The sequence below is a fragment of the Mytilus californianus genome, unplaced genomic scaffold, assembly GCF_021869535.1.
Source record: "Mytilus californianus isolate M0D057914Y unplaced genomic scaffold, xbMytCali1.0.p SCAF_3, whole genome shotgun sequence".
Classification (NCBI taxonomy): domain Eukaryota; kingdom Metazoa; phylum Mollusca; class Bivalvia; order Mytilida; family Mytilidae; genus Mytilus; species Mytilus californianus.
In genome coordinates, this window is record NW_026262679.1 from 46,047,645 (window position 1) to 46,069,919 (window position 22,275).

The following is a 22,275-nucleotide window of genomic DNA, read 5'->3' on the forward strand; positions in this document are numbered from 1 at the left end:
GGACCTGATAATTACTTTTCATTACTATTTATTAATGGAGATGATAATCTGTATAGCACTTTATTATATATAATGAACAAATCATGGGATGAAGGTTCCTTACCAAAATCATGGAAACAAGCAAATGTCAAGTTCATCAAAAAAATTGGTAAACCAAACTACAATAATCCATCATCATATCGTCCAATTAGCTTAACAAGCATACTAGGTAAACTAATGGAGAGAATAGTAACATCAAGGTTAGAAGGTTATGTAGAGTCAAAATTTATATTAGATAAAGAACAAGAAGGTTTTAGACATTTCCGCTCCACCGACAATGCTTTATTATCATTTGTTCAAAACATCTTTAATGGATTTAATAAAGATGAAAGTACTATCGCATTAATGATTGACCTAGAAAAAGCCTATGATAGTGTTTGGAGAGAAGGACTTTTAACAAAACTACATGGATATGGAATTAAAGGTAAAATCTGGAAATGGATAGAGAATTTTTTAAAAGACAGAGAAGCAAGATGTAATATAAACAAGCATCAGGGACAATGGTTTAAAACTCAAATTGGGCTTCCACAAGGCTCAGTTATATCCCCCTTACTTTTCAACATCTTTATTATTGATATTTTTGCTAAAATTTCCTCTAACAAATGTAAATTTGCTGATGGTGGGACAATCTGGAAAACAGGCAAAGACAAACATGAATTAGTGAAGGAGTTACAAAAAGATATTAACTCTATCCATGAATGGTCAACAAAATGGAGAATAAACCTCAGTATAGAAAAAACAGAATTTTGTGTATTTTCCAGAAATGGTATGACAAAGGAGGACATCAAGATAATGTTACAAGGAAAGGAATTAAAATACAATCCAAACCCCAAAATTTTAGGCCTTACTTTAGATGAAAAATGTGATTTCAATAAACACATAGACACTGTTGAGCAAAAAGCACAAAAGTCCTTAGGGATAATCAGAAACATCAAGGGAATAGCAAAGGTATCTACAAAAATTTTAATACAAATATATCAAAGTATAGTGCTGTCTACAATGTTATATGCTAGCAGTGTATGGCAAATCAACAACAACACGCATATAAATAAATTAAATGCTATTCAAAGAAAAGGATTAGCCTTATGTCTCAACCAACCAACTACAGCTAGTATAGAAGCCTTAGAAGTAGTAGCAGGAATTCTTCCACTGGACCTTAAAAGAGAAGAAGCCGGTATAAGACAAATTGCAAAAATAAAATCATATAAAATCACCATCCCTATTAAACAAATTTTTGAAGATTGGAAAAATATAAATGAACCTGAAAAAATAATCTCACCAATTGGAAGGATGGTATTACAGTCTGAAGACATGAAGAGGTCAACAGAGATTGATTCTGATTGTATAGAGTCTCAATTTGAAATCCGAGGGTTAGCAGCCTCAAAATCACCACCAGAGTATTGGAAAAATCTCGGAAGTTCAAAGTCTAGATCAGAGGAACAAGCATTTCAGGGAAAGACTATTATTTTGGAAAAAATACATCAACTAAAAAAGAATACAACATTAGCTTTCACTGATGGCTCCTGCAAAGGAAACCCAGGTCCATGCGGGGCTGGGGCAGCTATTTTAATATCAAACAGCACAGAACATGTGGAGTTAACACAGCCAGTTTCCAATAGGGGATCTATTTTATTAAGGGAATTAGTAGCTATCAAGCTGGTAATAGATTTTCTAATAATTCCAAACAACAGAAAAAACACTGAATCCATCAAAATTTTCTCAGACAGCCAATCAGCAATTGGAATTTTAACTTTAAATTGGAAATCAGATAATTACAGCAAAACTATTCATGATATTAAAATCGGTATATTGGCACTAAAATCTGAAGGAATCATTGTTTCCATTGAATGGACCCCTGGACACGCTGATATACAAGGTAATGAACTAGCAGACCAACTAGCTAAAAAAGCAGCACAGGAGGCAGAAAAAATACAAAGCATTCCAATTTTTACAAAACAAGATATACAAAAAGGAGCAAAAGACAGTGTAATGTTAAAATGGCAAAACCGATGGGACACCAGTGATAAAGGAAGAAGATATTATTCCTTTCAACAAAATGTAAAAAATACAATTCCAAAAGACAAACCGTCAACTGAAATATATCGGATAACCACTAGTTTAAGAACAGGATATTGTAATTTAAACTCTTACAAATCAATGATATGCCCAGCACTCACTGACAAATGCAGCTGTGGACAAATAGAAACAGTTGACCATTATCTATTGTATTGTGAAAATTATGAGGAGGCTAGAGAAACTCCGCTCTGCACTCTACTTCATAACATCAAAACTAACACTTGAATCAGAAGTATTATTAGCAACAACAGAAAATGAAAATTACAAACATCACATAGAAGATATTCAACATTTGTTAGGGGTCTTTATTAAAGATACTGGAAGGTTCACAAAATAGATAGTTAAGGTTTTATAAGGGTTAATTATTTATTCACTTTTTTTTTTTTTTTTTTTAATTAATTATTTAATTATTTATTTATTTATTTATGTTTCTCTGCAGTGCCACATCATAAATACAAATGTACTAATGAGTTTTATACAAAAGTGACATAAAATTACCAGAGTGACCGAAAGTACAGAGAGATTATAGTGTCAAGTTGACACTTCTAAAGACTAAAGACTATGTACACTTTCTTTTAGACGATAAAAAAATCAACTGATTTTGACGAATCACGTTAATTTTTTTCCAAAAATAACTGTAACGATAATTATTTGAGACCTCTGACGAATCACGATAAGGATATTTTGACAAATCACGGTAAAATTTTAACCAATTTGATGCTAACGGTAGCCAAAAATGACCGTTTGACGCATGACGGTTAAGGGCATTCCTACCCTCATATATTTAGTGGATGCTTGGCCTTAAAACTTTTCAAACTGCACAGGTTAGTCTGTACTCGGATTAGTTTTTGAGGTGTAAACACAGTTATTTTTGTCCATTTGTTATGATGAACATTTAAGTATAAATTATTTCGAAGAAACAGTGTCAACGATTACCTAATTGCTTCTGATGTATTTCAATATATCGTAAGTGGTAAAAATATGTGTGTTGTGTCCCTTATATATCTGTATGATGTTTATGGCATCTCTATTTCGATGAACTGGTATCCAAAGATGATTTTTAGGAAAATCTTGACGACAAGTAAACAATTTTTTTTTACCGGAAATGGAAAATATAGGGTCAAAAACTGGTGAGGAAACGATATTCCGGACTCTTTGTTTGGTCTGGTTAAAATAATGTGTTTGTGTTCGTGAGGCTTGGACAAGATCAATTTTAGCGTAAAAATTCTTGTGTGAAACGCAGGCCAGGGGACGATTTTAAATTTTGAGGGAAGGGGCTGGAAAATGAGGCATGATTATTCAATTTTGAAAGAATTTTTATTTTCAATTACTTGCTAATTTCATGGATTTTTTTCATTTTCAGTACAGTCATAATTTTGTTTCAAACTTTTTGGGATGGATTATTTATTTCTACAAACTGCCAACCCCCTTCCTTATATCCGTTTGGTACGGCTCCCTTAAAATGCGGTTGTGCTAATGGGAATTCTATTGACAAAAAATATCGTCCAGTTGCAAACAGTGACAAAATGAACGCTTATATTCATAGACTGGTTTTGAAAGAAAACAAAATTTGGTAAAAACTGATAATGAAGTAACAAATTAAAATCAAAACAGATATCTTTTCCCTCTCTCATATGATATAGCTGGGACATATAATATATATATAGTATACTGTTCCCAGGATGTAGCAAACAATGAGAACAGCTAGCTATAGGAGTTACAGTATGTGTACAATTTGTTTAAAATGTAGATATGCGAATGAATTATTGTCGATATTCGCTGACGCATCTGATGTTATTACCATACCAACCTCGATTTATTTGTAACTGACTGTGTACCGGTCACAGAAATACGCACTTTCTCCGTATAAGTATCTGAAGCTAGTCTGGAGAAGATCAGGAAAAATCATCAACATCTATTGATATATGCATTATAATAGCATTTTTTTTATATATATATTGTGTTTTTTTTCTAACTATTATAAAACAGCATATCACAACAAATCAAAAGTTAAATCCCACCTGGTACTAAAGTAGGATTATGCCGCAAAGATTAACACTTTTGAATTTAAGTCACTAATCGGACAAATTCATACGAACCATAATTTTTCCGACAAAAACATTGTATCATGCTAAGGAGTGTGGCAAAAACTCTCTGAAAATTAGTGTAGCACTAGATAGTTGGGAAATATCCTGCAAATGCCAAATAAAGATATCTAATACGTCACTTTCAGGGAGCCAATCGGAGATGCAGATACTTATGCATTATGGTGAAGCTGTAATTAAGATGGCGACGGTCCTGCATCTCGAAACCCCTGTGTTTTTAAGCGGTGCCAAGTCAGAAGAAGGAGAACAATTAGGTATTTTAGTGGCAGAGGAAACTTACAGTGATGTTTTTTTTAATTGGATTTCTCTAAAAAGCCCTTACAAAAGTTATTTGCATAGTTTTATACCGTCGCCTACTGAAGTTATCTACGGCTACAGATACCCCAAACAATGACATAAATGAATTGAAGAAATATAAGAAAAGACTAGGATAAGGCATAAAAAGATCGCGCGACAATAAATAGGATTTGCCTTTTAAAGAGGCTGTACCGCTCCCACAGCTGTACATGACTTTTAACTTAATATGATTAACTTCACTATGATTAATAGTAATAATACGTAACCCAGGGATCATTATTTGCTTTTCAAAATGAATTACTGAACCAATCGTGATTTGAACCTGTGACCCATTGCACAGAAGAAAGTCGCTGCTCTACCAACTCAGCTAAACGAGTAATCCACAAGCACATGGTTAAGTATTGACAAGGTGAGACTAAGGGGAAGGGGTAATGCCATGAAGTGGCGTGAGGGCTCCACTTTTGTGGTCTAAAATGAACACGTTGAGGGATCCTATGCAATCATTCTTTTATTCTTCCCATTGTGATTTCCTTGGTCGCCATGTTGGATGTACACACTATATTTATAATGATCTTTATGAACTTACCTGCTTTCTGTAAATCATTTTTAAGTTATAAAATACACTTATAATATAATATCATTTAATAATCAATGTTTAAAAGTCATCAATATGTGCTAATATTAAAATTTCAAGTGTTATTCGGATAATAACAGTGTTATTTGGTCATTCGAGGTACCGAAGGGGAAGCACGGCTACACTCCCCCGCGTCAACATACCTAATGACATACGGGCAATATCAACAACACTTACTCTGGCTGTAGGTTTTACTTTTAAACACCCTTGGTTTTTGTCGAGCCTTCGACTTTTGTCGAAAAAGCGAGACATAGCGATCCTACATTCCGTCGGCATTGGCGGCGGCGGCGGCGTCCACAAATATTCACTCTGTGGTTAAAGTTTTTGAAATTTTAATAACTTTCTTAAACTATCCTGGATTTCTACCAAACTTGGACAGAAGCTTGTTTATGATCATAAGATAGTATCCAGAATTAAATTTTGTAAAAAAAAAAATCCTGTTTTTCCGTATTTTACTTATAAATGGACTTAGTTTTTCTGCCAGGAAACATTACATTCACTCTGTGGTTAAAGTTTTTAAAATTTTAATAACTTTCTTAAACTATCCTGGATTTCTACCAAACTTGGACAGAAGCTTGTTAATGATCATATGATAGTATCCAGAAGTAAATTTGTAAAAAACAAAATTCCATTTTTTCCGTATTTAACTTATAAATGGACTTAGTTTTTCTGCCAGTTAACATTACATTCACTCTGTGGTTAAAGTTTTTAAAATTTTAATAACTTTCTTAAACTATCCTGGATTTGTACCAAACTTGGTTAGAAGCTTGTTTATGATCAAAAGCTAGTATCTTGAAGGAAATATTAAAAATTTTGTACCTGTTTATCAGTATTTTACTTATAAATGGACTTAGTTTTTCTTCCAGTTAACATTACATACAGTCTGCAGTTAAAGATTTAAAACATTTATTAGATTCATAAACTATCCTGGATTTTTACCAAATTGGGACAGAAGCTTCTTACAATCAAAAGATCGTATCGAAAGTAATATTGTTATTATTTTTTTTTCTCATTTTTGTTGAGCCTGCGATTAACAGCAAAAGTAGGCGAGACACTGGGTTCCGCGGAACCCTTACAAATTTTTTAGTTAGACACCGATTGTAACCGGAAAGCATGATTTGTCTGATAAAGTAAATTACTGATTCAGCCTTGATTTGAACCTAAAACCCCTGGCATAGTAAGCCACTGCTATACAAACTGAGTTAAGTAAGCATAACTAATGGAGGGCAGTTATATATATCTTCTATGTAACTTGTAAGATGACAGTGTTCTCGAAAATCGTCGGTCCTGACTGCCAAAAATCAGCCAGGACCGAAAATTGCATGTGTAGTGGCAGTCCTGATGACCGACAATATTTTGGTGGTTGTTCACTTTTGTTTTCACATCTTTTCGGTATTCAGATAGCTTTTGAACTGGTTGCTAATGTAAACAAACTTTTAACTGTATAGGTCAAAATTACGGTACTACTTTTGAAAAAGAACCAGTCATCGGTTTCTTTAGTATCCAGATAGTTTTTGAACTGGATACTACTGTAATTTAACTTTTGTAGCCTCTAGCTTAAAATTACGGTAATACTTTTGAAAAATAACCAGACATAAAAGTCATCATGGCATCCACATGGCTCATTTCGTTCAGAGGGGGTGCTAAACCAGAGGACTTTGTATTTGAACAGACAGAGACTGAACATTTTTTTCTATATTACAAAAATTGCAGCTGAGGAATAAACATCAGACTTCTTTTATTTCTTAATTTTAATGCACTTTTCACTGTAAATGATTGTTGTGGACACAGGTTGGGAACAAGTCAGGAAAAGTGGGGTATTCACTGTTTTCAGGGAACATCCCAGTTTACAGGGACTTCCAATTTCTATTTCAATTTATGGCATGAATCAGTAGTATTTGTAAATACTTAGAGTATTTCATGAACAACAAAGCATGAATAAGTGAGGCCTTTCTTTTTCTAGAACTCAAAAACATACAAATCTTTTGTTTAGGAATCAACTGACCAAGATGCATGCTCCAGGTGTAACTGACCATTACTGAATTATGTTCACTTCTATTGAAAGTTTCTATTCATTGAATTTAAATGCCCAATTGATTAACCTATCTTTTTGTCATCTCATAATTGAATTATTGATGATCAAGGTATGAATTGGTGAACAAAGGAGTTGTTTTGTTGTGAGTTGAGTACCAAATAGACTTGAAATTAGTTTGATTTTTGAACTAATAACACACCTGCTAACATAAAACATTGTTATCAGATGTAAAAGGTGCACTTTTGTAGATTTCATACCATAAAATAGGAAAAAAGAAGTCCCTGTATACTGGGTTTTTTTTTAACACCATAAAACTGGGGTGTAACATGAAAACAGGGAATACCCCACTTTTCCTTACTTGAGTCCACCCAACCTGTTAAACTTATTAAGCCTCGATGTAATTCATCATTTCGTAAAAGACATTTTTCCTAACGAATTATAAACAATTGGAACAGTTTACCCAAAATGTTGTGTCTGCAAAGATCGTTGATAACTTTAAAATACAACTTGATCATCATTGGGAAGATGTTATGTACCAGTTTTAGTGATAAATTATTTTTATTACAAATTTTTATTGAAATTCCTTACACTTGAGCCCTTAAACGACTCTACAGGTATTCTACAGGTAGAATAATGCATGAGACTAACACAAAAATGAAATCAAACATGTTATCAAACTGACAAAGTATAAAAATTAGTGAACAATGCAAAGTTCAAAATTTCATTGAAAACAACCAAATATATAACATAGAAACTAGGATGGAGTTTATATATATTGAGCAATGACTTTCATTTAACTAATAGGTGTTTGATAAATTCAAGTAAAATTACAGGACCACCAGATTTTTAGTCTTGGTGGTCCCAATGACCACCAGGAAAAAAAAGATTTCGAGAACTCTGAGATGATTAATTACAACAACTAAAAATGTTTGTAAGATCCAGAATGAATAAACACAGAAAATTTGTCTGCTATAAATTAATGATGGCTTTTTTGAGGAAAATTTTACTGGGCTGTGGTTAGGATTGTGAATAATCATGATGATAACATTTTTCAAATTTAAAAAAAACAGTTTATAACCTTGAGAGGGAATAATCAGCACTGGTCAGTGGCGGATCCAGAAGGGGGCGTAGAGGGCGTACTTGCACTTTTTTTTTTATTAAGACTGTAAAATGGTTAATCAGACTAGATATTGTTGAGTGACTCTGCCATTTCCGCTATTATGCAAATTACACATGAGACCATGGATCTATATATCTGTTAGAAACACATGAAGGACTTTTTTACCACAACGAAACATAGGACCATAGAACTATTAAACTGTTTGTAGCATGCCATGGTCTCTTTTATACATATTACACATGAGACCATGGACATATATATACGTTAATAACACATCATGGACTTTTAAACCACAAAGAAACATAAAAACATGGACCATAGACTGTCAGTAACATGTCATGGTCTCATTTATGCATATTACACATGAGACCATGGACCATGGACATATATATCTGTTATTAACACATCATGGACTCTTATAAAGCTATGCAACAGAAGACCATGGACCAATTAGACTTGTCAGTAACATGTCATGGTCTCATTTACGCATATTACGCATGAGACCATGGACCTATACATATGTTATTAACACATCATGGACATTTATACCACAATAACACATAAAACCATGGACCAATTAGATTGTATCATGCCAAGGTCTCTTTTATACACATTACAAATGAGACCATTGACCTATGTATCTGTTTTCAACACACAAAGAAACATAAGACCATGAACCAATTAGACCGTAACATGCCATGGTCTCTTTTATACACACTACACATGAGACCATGGACCTATACATATGTTATTAACACATGGACTCTTATACCACAATGAAACAGAAGACCAAAGACCAATAAGACTGTCAGTAACATACCCTGGTCTCTTTTATACATATTACACATGAGACCATTGACCTATATATCTGTTATCAACACATCATGGACTCTTAAACCACAATAAAACAGAAGACAATGAACCAATTAGACTGTCAGTAACATACCATGGTCTCTCTTATACATATTACACATTAGACCATGGACCTATACAAATGTTATTAACACATCATGGACTCTTATACCACAATGAAACATAAGACCATGGACCAATTAGAACTTAACATGCTGTGGCCTCTTTTATACATATTTCGCATGAGACCATGGACCTGTATATCTGTTATAAGCATATCATTTTCTCTTTTATACATATCACACATGAGACCATGGACCTATATATTTGTTAGTAACACATTATGGACTCATATACCACAATGGAACAGAACACAATGGACCAATTAGACAGTCATTAACATGCCATGGTCTATTTTATACACATTACACATGAGACCATGGACCTATATATCTGTTATAAGCATATCATGGAATCTTATACCACAAAGAAACAGTAGAGTGTGGGCCAATAAGACTGTCAGTTACATTCCATGGTCTCTTTTTATGCATTTTACACATGAGACCATGGACTTATAATTTATATATCTATTAACACATCCTGGATCACAATGAAACAGAAGACCCTGGACCAACTAGACTGTAAGGAACATGCCATGGTCTCTTTAATACATATTAAGCATGAGACCATTGACCTATACATAAATTATTAACACATCATGGACTCTTATACCACAATGAAACATAAGACCATGGACCAATTAGACTCATAAACATGCCATGGTCTTATATGCATATTACACATGAGACCATGGACCTATATATCTGTAAGTAACACATCATAGACTCTTATACCACAATGAAACAGAAGACCATGGACCACTAGTCTGTTTGCCAATTCCTGTAATAAGAGAACTTTTTTGGTTGTCTCCCTTAGGAGGGACATTAATTTTTAATGACAATGGAGATCTAGTGGAAAGAGCAAATGTATCTATGCGTTATGTGTGTAACCTTTAAGTGTTTCAAATCATTTAATAATTTTTTTAAGCTAAATACTTTTGATAACTGAAGTTATTTTTCAATAAAAATTTGTTAAAACGCTGATATATCACTTTCAACTTATGCTGAGTGGTCAAAAGCCTATTTTGTCCAGCATAGAACCAGTCTATGATTGACAAAGGGAATAATTTTTCTTTATTTATATATATTTCTTATGTTTCATAATGTAATGTTTTAATATGGAAGATTTAAGTATACAATTGTTTTATTTAGATTTTCTGCATGGACGATAAGTATTTTTACCTCAATTAGTAATGTGTAAAATTACTGAAATTATTGTGGTAGAACTCTTATGTTATATCTGTATTTATAATCACACATATAAATATTTACCTGTATTTATAAATCTTTTTAGTGGGAGGGAAAAGGGGCATATTGTAACTTAAAGCTGTTAAACCATAATTTTATGATACTGATAAAGTGTTTGTTTTTCAGAGGCAGACAACACTCCTGATCAGGCTCCAGATGATAATAATATTGTTTCAATACCATCCTCTTCTGTGCTGGAAACTCAGGTCTATGATTTGGATGTTGGCATCATGAGATCGCTGATATCCCAATCAGCTGGACCACTGACTTCTCTATCTAGTATGACACAATATATTTTTATGTATTTTCCTTTCTTTAATATTAATAACGTATGGTTTCCATTGTTATATCCTTGTAAGTTGAAAACATTTATAATAGCACATTCTTAATGGTTTACCATTATAACTTACTGATAGGATATAGTAAGTTTCTATTTAACCTTGATAAAGGGGGCTATGACGCAAGAGTAAATGACATGTCATACATCAAAACTTTGATGGACTTGTCATCAGATTACTGAATATATATATCCCTACAGTGTTGAATTATTGTATTATATGCCATTTTGTATAACATTGTTTTGTTATTAATGTACAGTGATTATTGGTCTTGTGTATTGTAATATTGAAAGCCTTTGGCTTAGAAAACATCAGCATGTTGACCCATTTCTTTTCCCTTGGGCAGTTAATCCTTTGTAATGCCTTTTGCTTATATTTATGTTATTTACATATTTCTTTTAAGATACAGGCTCTTTGGGTTTAATTGTTCTTTCAGCAACACACTTAACTATTTTAAAATTGGTGTATTCCATGGGCATAATCTTTTGATGGAACAGTGTTAAAATTAACAATCATTATTTTACTTATCTTTTACACCATCCATCAACTTTTGTAGTCTCCTCAATCAGTTGTAATGCAACTTGCTTTTGAATATCTTTTAGTATATAAATGGTACAGAAGAAGAATGTATAGAAACTGGCCACCATGATCAAATAGAGCCTCAGGAAACAGGGGAAGGGGACAAGGTAGTGCAGGAGACCGATGAAGAACAAGGGGGAGTAATAGTTCAGGAGACAGGACAGGAGAAAGGGCAAGAGCCGGAGGGGGAAACACACGTTAGATATGAAGATCATTCGATACAGGTGTTTTTTATGTCTGTTTATGTTTAGGAACTTTTAATTTTTCATATATAATTAAAGTCATTCATTGTATATATTAAAAAAAAATTAAATATGTTGTATGATTGCCAATGAGACAACTTTCGAGAGACCAAATGCCATAGAAGTTAACAACTATAGTTTACTGTTCAGCCTTCAACAATGAGCAAAACCCATGCCGCTTATCAAGCCATAAAAGGCCCTGAAATAACAAATGTTAAACAAATTAAATTTGAAAACTAACAGCCTGATTCGTGTACAAAACAATATACAATTATGATAACAAACGACAACCAATGAATTACACTGGATTTAGTGTAAATACATCATTAACAGTCATTAACATTTAGAGAAAAACATGACCTTGTGAAATAACACGATACAGGCATCAACAGATGTGCGTATATATTTAGTGTGATTTTAATTTACTGATGGAATAGTCAATATTTATTCCAATATAAACAATATTTAAAGATCTAATTACAGTGTTAAATTGTTATCCTTTTAGAATAAGTTTATTTAACGATTGATAACTTCACCCAGAGCATACCTAAATTTTCCAGGCTCGGTAAACAACATGGTAAAGTAGGAAAATCAATATGAACAGTCACATTATTTTTAAGGAAGTCTAACAGGAGATATTAAGTAGCAGGAAAATTTTTCTTTATTTTTTATTATGTTTTTGTTAATATTACTAAATGTGTGGTTTTTTTTTATATAAAAGTATATGCACTGAAAACATTTAAAGATTGAAGTGTATTTTATAGGTGAAAAGAGAAAGAATACACTCAATTTTCATGGAAGAGGTAAAATATAACTTAAATTTTTTATAATGCACAAATTGAAGTTTATTTTAAACCATTACACATAGAGGCCACTGTTATGGCCTTATACTTTAACTAAATACAATGTACAAAGAAAGCTGTAAATTGGTCAGTTGAAACATAAATGTTGGGTATATACCATTAACACAAAAAAATGATTGATTGATTGAAAATTGGTTGCTAAACCAGGGCTTCCAAAACGGTCATATATTCCGGACTTGACCGAAACTTTCATAAAAAGACCGGCTGCTCTCAGCCTCAAACGGTCAAATAGAATTGGTGTGCCACATTTGGTTATTCAAGGCATTTTCATGAAACGGTCATTTCAATTTTTACCAACTATCGATAGATAAAAATGTCCGTTTGGGGCTTTGGGCATGTCCGTTTGGGCATTTTAGTTTATAATTGTGGCAATCTATTTCACAAAGATATTTCGGTCATAATTGGGTTTAATAAAACAGAAGCAGCATATTTCAGATACTTTGAAGTGTCTCAGTTAGTCTAATCCTCTGGGTACATAAATGTACGGCTTGGTCTTTAGCTTGTGTACATCAATAAAAAGTAGAAAAAACACGTTTTCTTTTATTTAAATAACAACAAGCTGTCAAACAATTATCCCTTGAATAAGTTATATTGAAGCCATAAATCATTCACTGATTACAGGTTTGTTACCTTTGATGAGGTGTCCTTAGCTTATCTTTATCAATAGAATTAATGATGCATAACAATGTACATAAAGGTAATCCGGTAAACGAGGTCAAACATGTAAGCGTGTATGGAACAACATCCTATTTAATTACGCTTTATAGATATTATTTTAAATGAGCATTCAGTTTTAAAAGTATCCTGATATTTAAAAGTTATTCTTCAAATAAGGATATTTATAAATGAATAAGTATGATATATATTATTTTATTTAACACAGTACATCGTGTTAAATACTGGGGTACTCTCAAGGGGAAAATTTACTAAAATATATAGGAAAAACCAATGGACAAATTTCAGTCAATAAATGATTTAACTAAGTTAAATGGTGCCGTGATCACTTCTAAATTATATCAAGAGAACAATGCCTGCTCCGAATTTATTCAGACAATTTCCGATGTTATAGAGAAAGAGGTGATGTCCGACGTAAAGTTAAGTCCCGCCGTGGGAATTATGATCGACTAAGGTGTAGTCTAGGTATTGACGCTTTAGATCAACTTATGAGGATAAGCTTAGTAGGTGTAGATGTTAAAGACTTTGACCCTGTTCCTGCTATCCGCAAATGGCAATCCGTTCGTAACCGCCATGTTTATCAGAACAATGCATTTAGCAAGCTCATGAATGTAAAATCTTTAATTAGACTAAATGAACTCTAATCTTGTGCTGTGATCTGTGCTTCTTTTCAATGTGCTCATTGTAATATTTATTGCGTGTGTTTGTCAGCATTGTGCTCTTCTGACATTTTATTGTCGTTATATGCTTACATAAAATATCATGTTGTTATTCATTAAATTATTTATCAACTGAGTATGTTTTTATTTATTCCTTATTTTCTAAATCAGGTTGGGAAATTGTACAAAGAAAAATGTTATCACTGTTCAGTAGATTTTACACGGTTTAAAACAATATCCTTCATCGGGCCTCCTCAATGTTATCTATAAATACCGCATCAGTTGTAAAAGTCACGTGGTCAGGTAATCAATACACAAAAAGAAAAGTATCACGTGTATTGATGATCAAGTTGTACTGCAATTAAAGCCAACATCAACAGTTTCAAATAAGATGGCCTTAATTTACAAAGTGTTAAGTACTCACAGAGAGAAGATAGATTATATAAACAGAAACAAAAACATGAGAACAGTCAGGTACTGAAGCTGATTGATGCAATGATGGTTACTGTATTACGATACACAGAAAAATGACACAATACCGAGGATAATATTTTATTTATTTTTAGAATGAAGAAAACAAAACAGTTATAAATAATTTTATTGCATATAACACTACTAATTATTTAGACACATATATCAATTTATGCATCCTCTCAGTTACATTTAAGTATACAGCTGATCATTGACCGTCAAAAATATTTCTTTGAAAAATGTCCGGCTGTCGTCAGGAAATTTTGGAAGCCCTGTGCTAAACATCCAGTGTTGAATATTTCATGCATGTTCAGGATGACAAAATAAATGACAAATATAATAAATGATGCATGTTTATAAGAGACACACTTGAAAAATGGTATCATGTATATTCTGAGATCTTACAAGCACTTCACCTATTTGAAAAAGTCATTTGTGTATAACTGTAAAACATTTCCTTGTTTCTTGCTGTGCTTAGAAAATTCCTTGGTTTTTATTTTGAAATGTCTGAAATGTTTTTAATTGCTAAAACTTATTGATCACATATATAGTAACAAACAGTTGGTTTTTTTTTAAATTTGTTTCCTTCATTTAACAATTGTTTTCATTTATATTTATTTAGATTACATTAGAAGAAAAATGTTTAAAAGTGAGGTGTTTGATTACGTTGTGGTTTGATTTGTGGGGTTTGGCAGAAGTTATTTGGGATTACATTCCTGTTTTTCCAGACACCCTGTCAAATACTTGGAGGCCCAACACCTTAATAGATACCAACAAAAAGTAAGTTATTAATCAAGTTTCATCTAGTGGGCATAGAATTTGAGTTGATAACCTACATGTAAGTGCTGGTTTTAAAATGATTTTTCAATATAGCCTTAATTAAATCCTACATCAAGATTAGAAATAAATCCTTGTTTATCTTGCTTTGTTTATAGTTAATATTCTTTGAAAATCAGATAATATTAGAGATGTCCTTTTTTTCAGGTGTAAAGACTTTATACCACTTTCCATAGGGGAACGTACAGCTTACCAGTCCACAGCAAATGGAAATTGCATTTATAATGCAGTGTCCATTATCCTCTATGGAAATGAAGATATGGCTGTGGTACTGAAGCTGGCTTCAGTGCTGAAAATGGTGGACGATATAGTACCATTTTCAAAATATGTAAGAATACAATATATTCATTTATTTGTTTTTTCATCATTTTATACCATTCTATTACAGATAGAATATAGAATTGTTTGTTGCTCTAAATCCAACCTAATGAGGTTCCCTACTGGAAATCCTTTTTGCTAAACAGTTCTATATGTTAAATCATTATAAAGCAAGTATAAAATTCAACCTGTTTATTAGTCCCCTATCGACGAAGTCGAAGGGGACTTTAGGTTTGCACTCCGTCCGTCTGTCTGTTTGTCTGTCCTTCTGTCAGTCCGGCAAATCAGTTTTCCACACTTTTTTTCTTCATGCTTGAAGATATTGATTTGATATTTGGTATGTAGTTTTATCATAACAAGTAACAGATTAAGTTCGAATTTTGTTCCGGTCTGATAATTTTGTGCAGAGTTATAGTCCTTGGACTTAAAAAATTCCCTCAAATATTCAGTTTTCTGCACTTTTTTTCGTCATTCTTGAAGATTATGATTTGATAATTGGTACGTTGTTTTATCATGACAAGTTACAGACCAAGTTTGAATTTCGTTTCTGTTTGATGATTTTTTGCAGAGTTATGGTCCTTGGACTTAGAAAATTCACTTAAATTATCAGTTTTCCAAACTTTTTTTCGTCATGCTTGAAGATATTGACGATATTTGTTGTATAGTTTACACCATGACCAGTTATAGATCAAGTTAGAATTTTGTTCCAGTACAATTAATTTTTAACCGGTAGGGGACTATGTACATGTATTGCCATGCAATACTCTCAGAATGCTTGTTTGAAAAGATTTTATATTTGCAATTCACAAACCATTTATATGATCACAATCTGGTGTTACAATCAATATCAAAATAATGTAGTATGATAAAAGAGTAGCACATAAGTATACAAATGTAGACAAAAAGGACATATATTAACAAAATTATGTAAATCACAGGTTACCATTAAGGGGTTATCTATGATTGTGCTTGGCAATGTTAATTTTATTTTTTTAAATTTGAGCACTGACAGAATTGCCTATAGGAAACAGTTATTTTAATTATAGAAGAATTTAAAGAGAAAACTATCTGTGGGTTAAATCTACCCTGCTGCAGGTAAATGCAGCCTCAACAGCAGAGGAGGTAGAGTATGGATGCCGAAAAGAGCTGGTCTCGACTATTCAACATCCATACAGGGAAGGAAGTAAGTATAATGTTTCTTAAAATAATTTTTATCATTCAAATGTTTAAAAAATATATTAATACAAAAATGAGGAAATGTGGTATGATTTCCAATGAGACAACTCCCCACAAGAGACCAAATGACACAGAAATTAACATCTACAGGTCACCGCACAATCTTCAACAATGAGCAAAGCTCATATTGCATAATCGGCCATAAAAGGCTCCAAAATGACAAATCTAAAACCATTCAAACAAGAAAACTAACAGCCTGATTGATGTACAAAATAATGAATGAAAAATGCACATATTTATTTAGCACCAATAGTTATAGTTCTGTTCTGTATATCATTACTGTGTGACTTTTTTTGATGATCAATGTATGTAATAGTAGACCAAGTATTCTGTTTTTAATTTTGCTACCTATGTATATTATCTATAGCTTTGTTATTTTTCTTTCAGCTGTTTTCCATCTACATCTATTGTCCCATTTGATGTCACGTCCAATACAACAGCACTGCAAAAAAATACCAGCAGTACCTGCAACTGATCCTGCCACCGCTGACACCCCCAGCTAGACCATCATTTTCACACTTGGTTTGGGTGCCTGCCAATCCAAGAAATGCGTAAGATATCAAAGTTGTATGCCTCACTTTATCCTGCAATCAGTTAACTATTGTACAAATAACAGGTACACAAATAAATTTTTGCTTTATTTGTACATGTACAAATAAAGTCTACAGTTACCCCACTTCCATGTTGAGCAAGCTGTAATGGGGATATTTCTTTTGGCGTAACAGTTCATTTTGGGGTCCTCTTCGCAGTCTGCGATTTCTTAGAAAAAAATAGATTTGGATTTGGATTTTAACAACTAAAGTTTCAAGTGTCGGTGTAAATTGCAGGATAAAAACAATATATGTACATTGTCAGAAAATATCAAATTTATTTGTAATCGGTACGAAACCGGAGAAAAGCTCTGAGAGCCTCTCTTTTAATCCTGTTTCTAAAGCTCATACAAATAAATTTGATATTTCCCAACAATGTACATATATTTTGTATATTTATCATGCTCATTCCAAAGATATTCACTCAAAATATATCATGTTAACAATGTCTGTGTATTACATTTGTAAAGTTATTTCCATGATCACTCACATCATTTACCAATAAATATATAGTGTGTGAAATGGCTATGTATCTCTAATGTCAAAACTAAGGCTTACAATTTCATTAAGGTTGCTGTAAAGTGTGATTTTCATGTTCCTTAGGAGTGACTAAAAGATATATTATGTTCTAGGGAGTTCAGCAAATTTTCTGAAGAATTTTTTAAAATTTATCTGACTTGAATTCAACCTAATTACATACTACATCAAAAAGCATTTTGGAGTAAATTGAAATATATTTATAGACACCTAAATGCATATTTTTTTTACTTTTGAATTTAGTTATACTTGTATGATAATTTTTTTATTATTTTCTTCATATAGTTTTGCATCTATCAACCATGTGGTTCCAGCTGTTTGCTCATTGGGACCTTATGGAAGCAGTATTGAGGATTGTGTGTTCCTTGGCCTTGGGTTGTGCTGTTTTATGGTCAGCCACCACAAGGATATAACCCCAGGCTGGGTGGAATGTACCCTTTGTGGACAGTGGGTTCATGACACATGCATGGGTGTCACTGCAGCAGCCTTTAGCTTGCAGGATGATTTCCCATGTGAATGTGATTGCCTGCAAAATGGAGATTTAAAACTGAAAAGGTAAAAAAAGTACCTAGTTCTCATAAAAAAAAAACTCTTCCTTTATCCGGTCTAATTTACCCAAATATAAAATTCTGTGTTTTCAATACTTAGTATTTTCATTTTTACGGAAATTGTACCAAAATGTTTCTAAAAGTTTTTTCTATATTTTTTGTTGAATGTAAGTTGGTTTTATTTTTATGTACACCATTTAGAGATAAGTTTTATGCTATTGGAAAAGTATTTTGTATTGTGTTAGCTATTCTACATTGCATACTTATTTTTTTTTATATTTCAGCATTGAATACTACACAACTTTGCAGGTTAAAGACCTGGATATGGATTTCAATGTAAGTGTATATTATGAAAGAACAAACATGACCATTTATTGAATGATGCTGACTCAGACCACTACAAATGAAAACTAAAATGAGAAGAAAGACAAGTTATGCAAATATTATGTATTTTGTCTTTTATATCTAGTAAATAGTCAAAATATGATTTTTTTTTTTTTAAACAGTATGCCATACTTTCTGTGCTACAGTTCTACAGGTGATGAAATATTAGATAAATGTGGTACCAAACCCCTTGACTAAAATTAATTTGGCTCGTTTAATTTTCATAAAATTTGGACAAAAAATTTACTTTGAGCCTTTGACAAAAATATAAAAATTTCAAAAAACCTGAACCACACAGTTTATCAGAAAAATTCATTGGATCTATAGCAGTTTGACATACACTAATTTTGATCATTCAAAAGCTTAATATTTCCTTACAATAAAACGTGATTTAAACGTTCAGCTGATTTTTACAGAGTTATCTCCCTGTTGTGTTATGTGCCACCTTAAAAAGGCATTTTTAAGGTCCACAGAGTACTGATTTTAGATGAAATTTCAATATTAGAACATTCTGTTGACATGTAAACTTCTAAATCAAAGAGGAATACATGTTGAAATGTGATATTTTCAAACTGATACTTTCAGATGATAGTCGACAAAGTGGCACAAATGCACAGCCTGAGAAAAGAGTTTTCCAGGGAAGCAAATGGAAAACTCAAATGGGCTTTGAGAAGTGGTCGGTTTGGTCCATTTACAGACGAGTTTGTAAGTTTTAGTAATTAATGTTATTGCAGTATATATCAAATGGTATAAAAAAAAGTTGTAGTTACTTTTATCTTCAAAGTCATGCCATTTGATAACAATGTTTTTACCTCAGCAATAAAAAGTTTTAAGAAATCATTTTTATAATAATTGTATTCAAATGTTTCTGAAAAATGAGAAAAAAATTAATTTGGAGGTAGCTACAAAATCTGATTGTTGTATTTTTCATTTTCTTCAGGTTGACACTGAATACCAGTTTGATCACAAATGTTGGAGTAGAAAAGCTCCACCTTATACCGGATTTATATATGCCTGAGGTAAATCACATTTGTTTTACATATGAAAAGTATGCTTTAATTATATTCATCTCTTATTCAATTGTAAAATCTTGAACAAAATAATCTTTTGAGTAAATGAGGCTTGCTTGTTTATATGTAGATACAAAATGAGTTGATATATACAAAACTAGAACATTCATTTATTATTTCAATTTTAAGTCAGACTTAAAGGAATATTTATAATTGTTTCTTTGGGAAAATCAAAGTATAATTGATTTGTTAGGTTAAAATTGGAAATTCTTATTTTTATACGACTGCAAAAAAATTTTTGTGGTCGTATATTGGTATGACGTTGGCGTCGTCATCGTCGTCATCAGATTTTTTTTTCCTTTTTTTTCTTTAAAATTTTCCATTTTAAATTGGTTATTTCTGATTTATATATAAAAGCAAATAATAATGATATGGTTTGAATAGGTAAATTAAAAATTTTTAAGTTCTTAGACCACTTTCATTCTGTGTGAGAAACCTATGCTGTGTCAAATATTTAATTACAATCCAAATTCAGTGCTGTATCAAGCTTGAATGTTGTGTCCATACTTGCCCCAACTGTTCAGGGTTCAACCTCTGCGGTGGTATCAAGCTGCGCCCCAGCGGAGCATTTTATTTTAAATCAAATGATTGTGTTGATATTATTTTCTTTTGGCTTAATTTTAGACTTATTTTATTTAGCATATTATTCTTGTTATTTTTTTTTAGGTTTGATACAAGTTCTATGTGAAAAAGAAGAAGTAAACAGGCTTGTGGATGAACTGGTTCTTCTGAGACATAAATAATTTTAATTATCTAAATGCAGCATGGAAAATGAGATGTCAAATTATTACTTAACATTGTATCATTTGTGTTGTTTTCTGCTGTTTATCATTGTGTAATATATGTTTTGATTGCCATAGCATGTAAATGTTTTTTGCAAATAAACTCATTCATTCATTCATTCATATTCAGTTTAAATTTACAATGTAGGAGTCATATGTGTGTGTATAGATTAAAGTTTATGTCTATTTTTTAATTGTAAAAATCATTTGTCTAATTACTATTTTACCATGAATAATACAGAAAATATGTTTTACCTGTTATTAACTAAGTAATATGTATTGTTCAATGTCTACAATCGTTGAAATAGTTGAAATTGACAGTGGTATCTCATTTATATTGACCATATATTATACAATCAGTGATATATCATACAAGTACACACCAATGTTTTATGAAATAACTAGTTATTTACATATGTTATATTGCTATTCAAATTTGTTTTATTTATAATATTACTATTAATAAACATCAGAAGCTTAGATCCTATTACTGTTATTCCTAATAGGAATCCATCAACTACAATAACATCAGAAAATTTGTTGGAAATGTTTTAATCAATTTTTTTCCATCAAACCTGATTAATTATATTTAATTAATTATATTTCTTTGTAAAATATTTAATTTTAAGTTTAGGACTGTTAGTTCATCTGTTGGGCATGTATAAACTTTTTTTTTTTTTATAATTATGAATAAATATTTTTAAAATTTATTTGTTTATTATTTGTGCTGCAAATGTATCCAAATGTAAAGAAGATAACTTTACATAATAAGTTATGAAAAGGGCAACATCATTTACAGATATCTTTTTCATCTGTTCTTTCAGAACTTTGATTTAATCAAAAGTTTATCAATGATATGCTGTTTTTAATTACAAACTGGCAGATCGCTCCAAATATTCCAAAAATGGTGGTAAATATACATGTATTTACCAAAATTAAAATACTGCATGTCATAATATTCTTAAGAACATGGACAGGACTCCATACTTGAAAATAAAAGCCAATGACTTCATGAATCAGTGCATCAAATTCATGTCTTAAGCGTTCATCGCACCAATTTATCAATGAAATGCATGCAACTTCATTCATACAACCAAACGACCATTTCTTTTTACTTTATATTCTCAACCAAAAAAAACTACAGTTAAGCAGATGTAAATCAAATCTTCTTTTTTTTTCAAAATTTTAGCCCCAAAAAATTTGTCAGTCCCTTTTTAGCTCACCGTGGCCCGAAGGGCCCCATGTGAGCTTATGCCATCACTTGGCGTCCGTCGTCTGTCGTCGTAGACTATTTAAAAAATCTTCTCCTCTGAAACTACTGGGCCAAATACCTTCAAACTTTAACTAAATGTTCCTTAGGGTATCTAGTTTATAAATTGTATCTGAAGTTTTGATCCATCGACAAACATGGCTGCCATGGCTAAAAATAGAACATAGGGGTCAAATGCAGTTTTTGGCTTATATCTCAAAAACTAAAGCTTTTAGAGCAAATCTGACATGGGGTAAAATTGTTCAATTGGTCAAGATCTATCAGCTCTGAAATTTTCAGACGAATCGAACAACCCATTGTTGGGTTGCTGCCACCGAATCGGTTGTTTTAACAAAATTTTGCAGTTTTTTG

At 32.0% G+C, this 22,275-nt stretch overlaps 1 long non-coding RNA gene across 3 annotated transcripts; it reads left to right on the forward strand.

Annotated features, from left to right (window-relative positions):
* The first annotated feature begins 4,291 nt into the window (after window positions 1-4,291).
* Window positions 4,292-21,364, forward strand: LOC127734691 (uncharacterized). 3 transcript variants are annotated; one of them, XR_007997704.1, is made up of 13 exons: window positions 4,292-4,474; window positions 10,652-10,804; window positions 11,466-11,666; window positions 12,449-12,487; window positions 14,975-15,132; window positions 15,337-15,517; window positions 16,511-16,690; window positions 17,131-17,294; window positions 18,156-18,425; window positions 18,703-18,754; window positions 19,388-19,507; window positions 19,743-19,821; window positions 20,539-21,364. It is a non-coding gene; the product is annotated as an uncharacterized LOC127734691 (long non-coding RNA). The 3 variants fall into 3 exon arrangements; XR_007997703.1 differs by having other exon boundaries at window positions 4,295-4,926; window positions 16,554-16,690; XR_007997702.1 differs by having other exon boundaries at window positions 4,295-4,474; window positions 16,554-16,690.
* The last annotated feature ends 911 nt before the right edge of the window (window positions 21,365-22,275 follow it).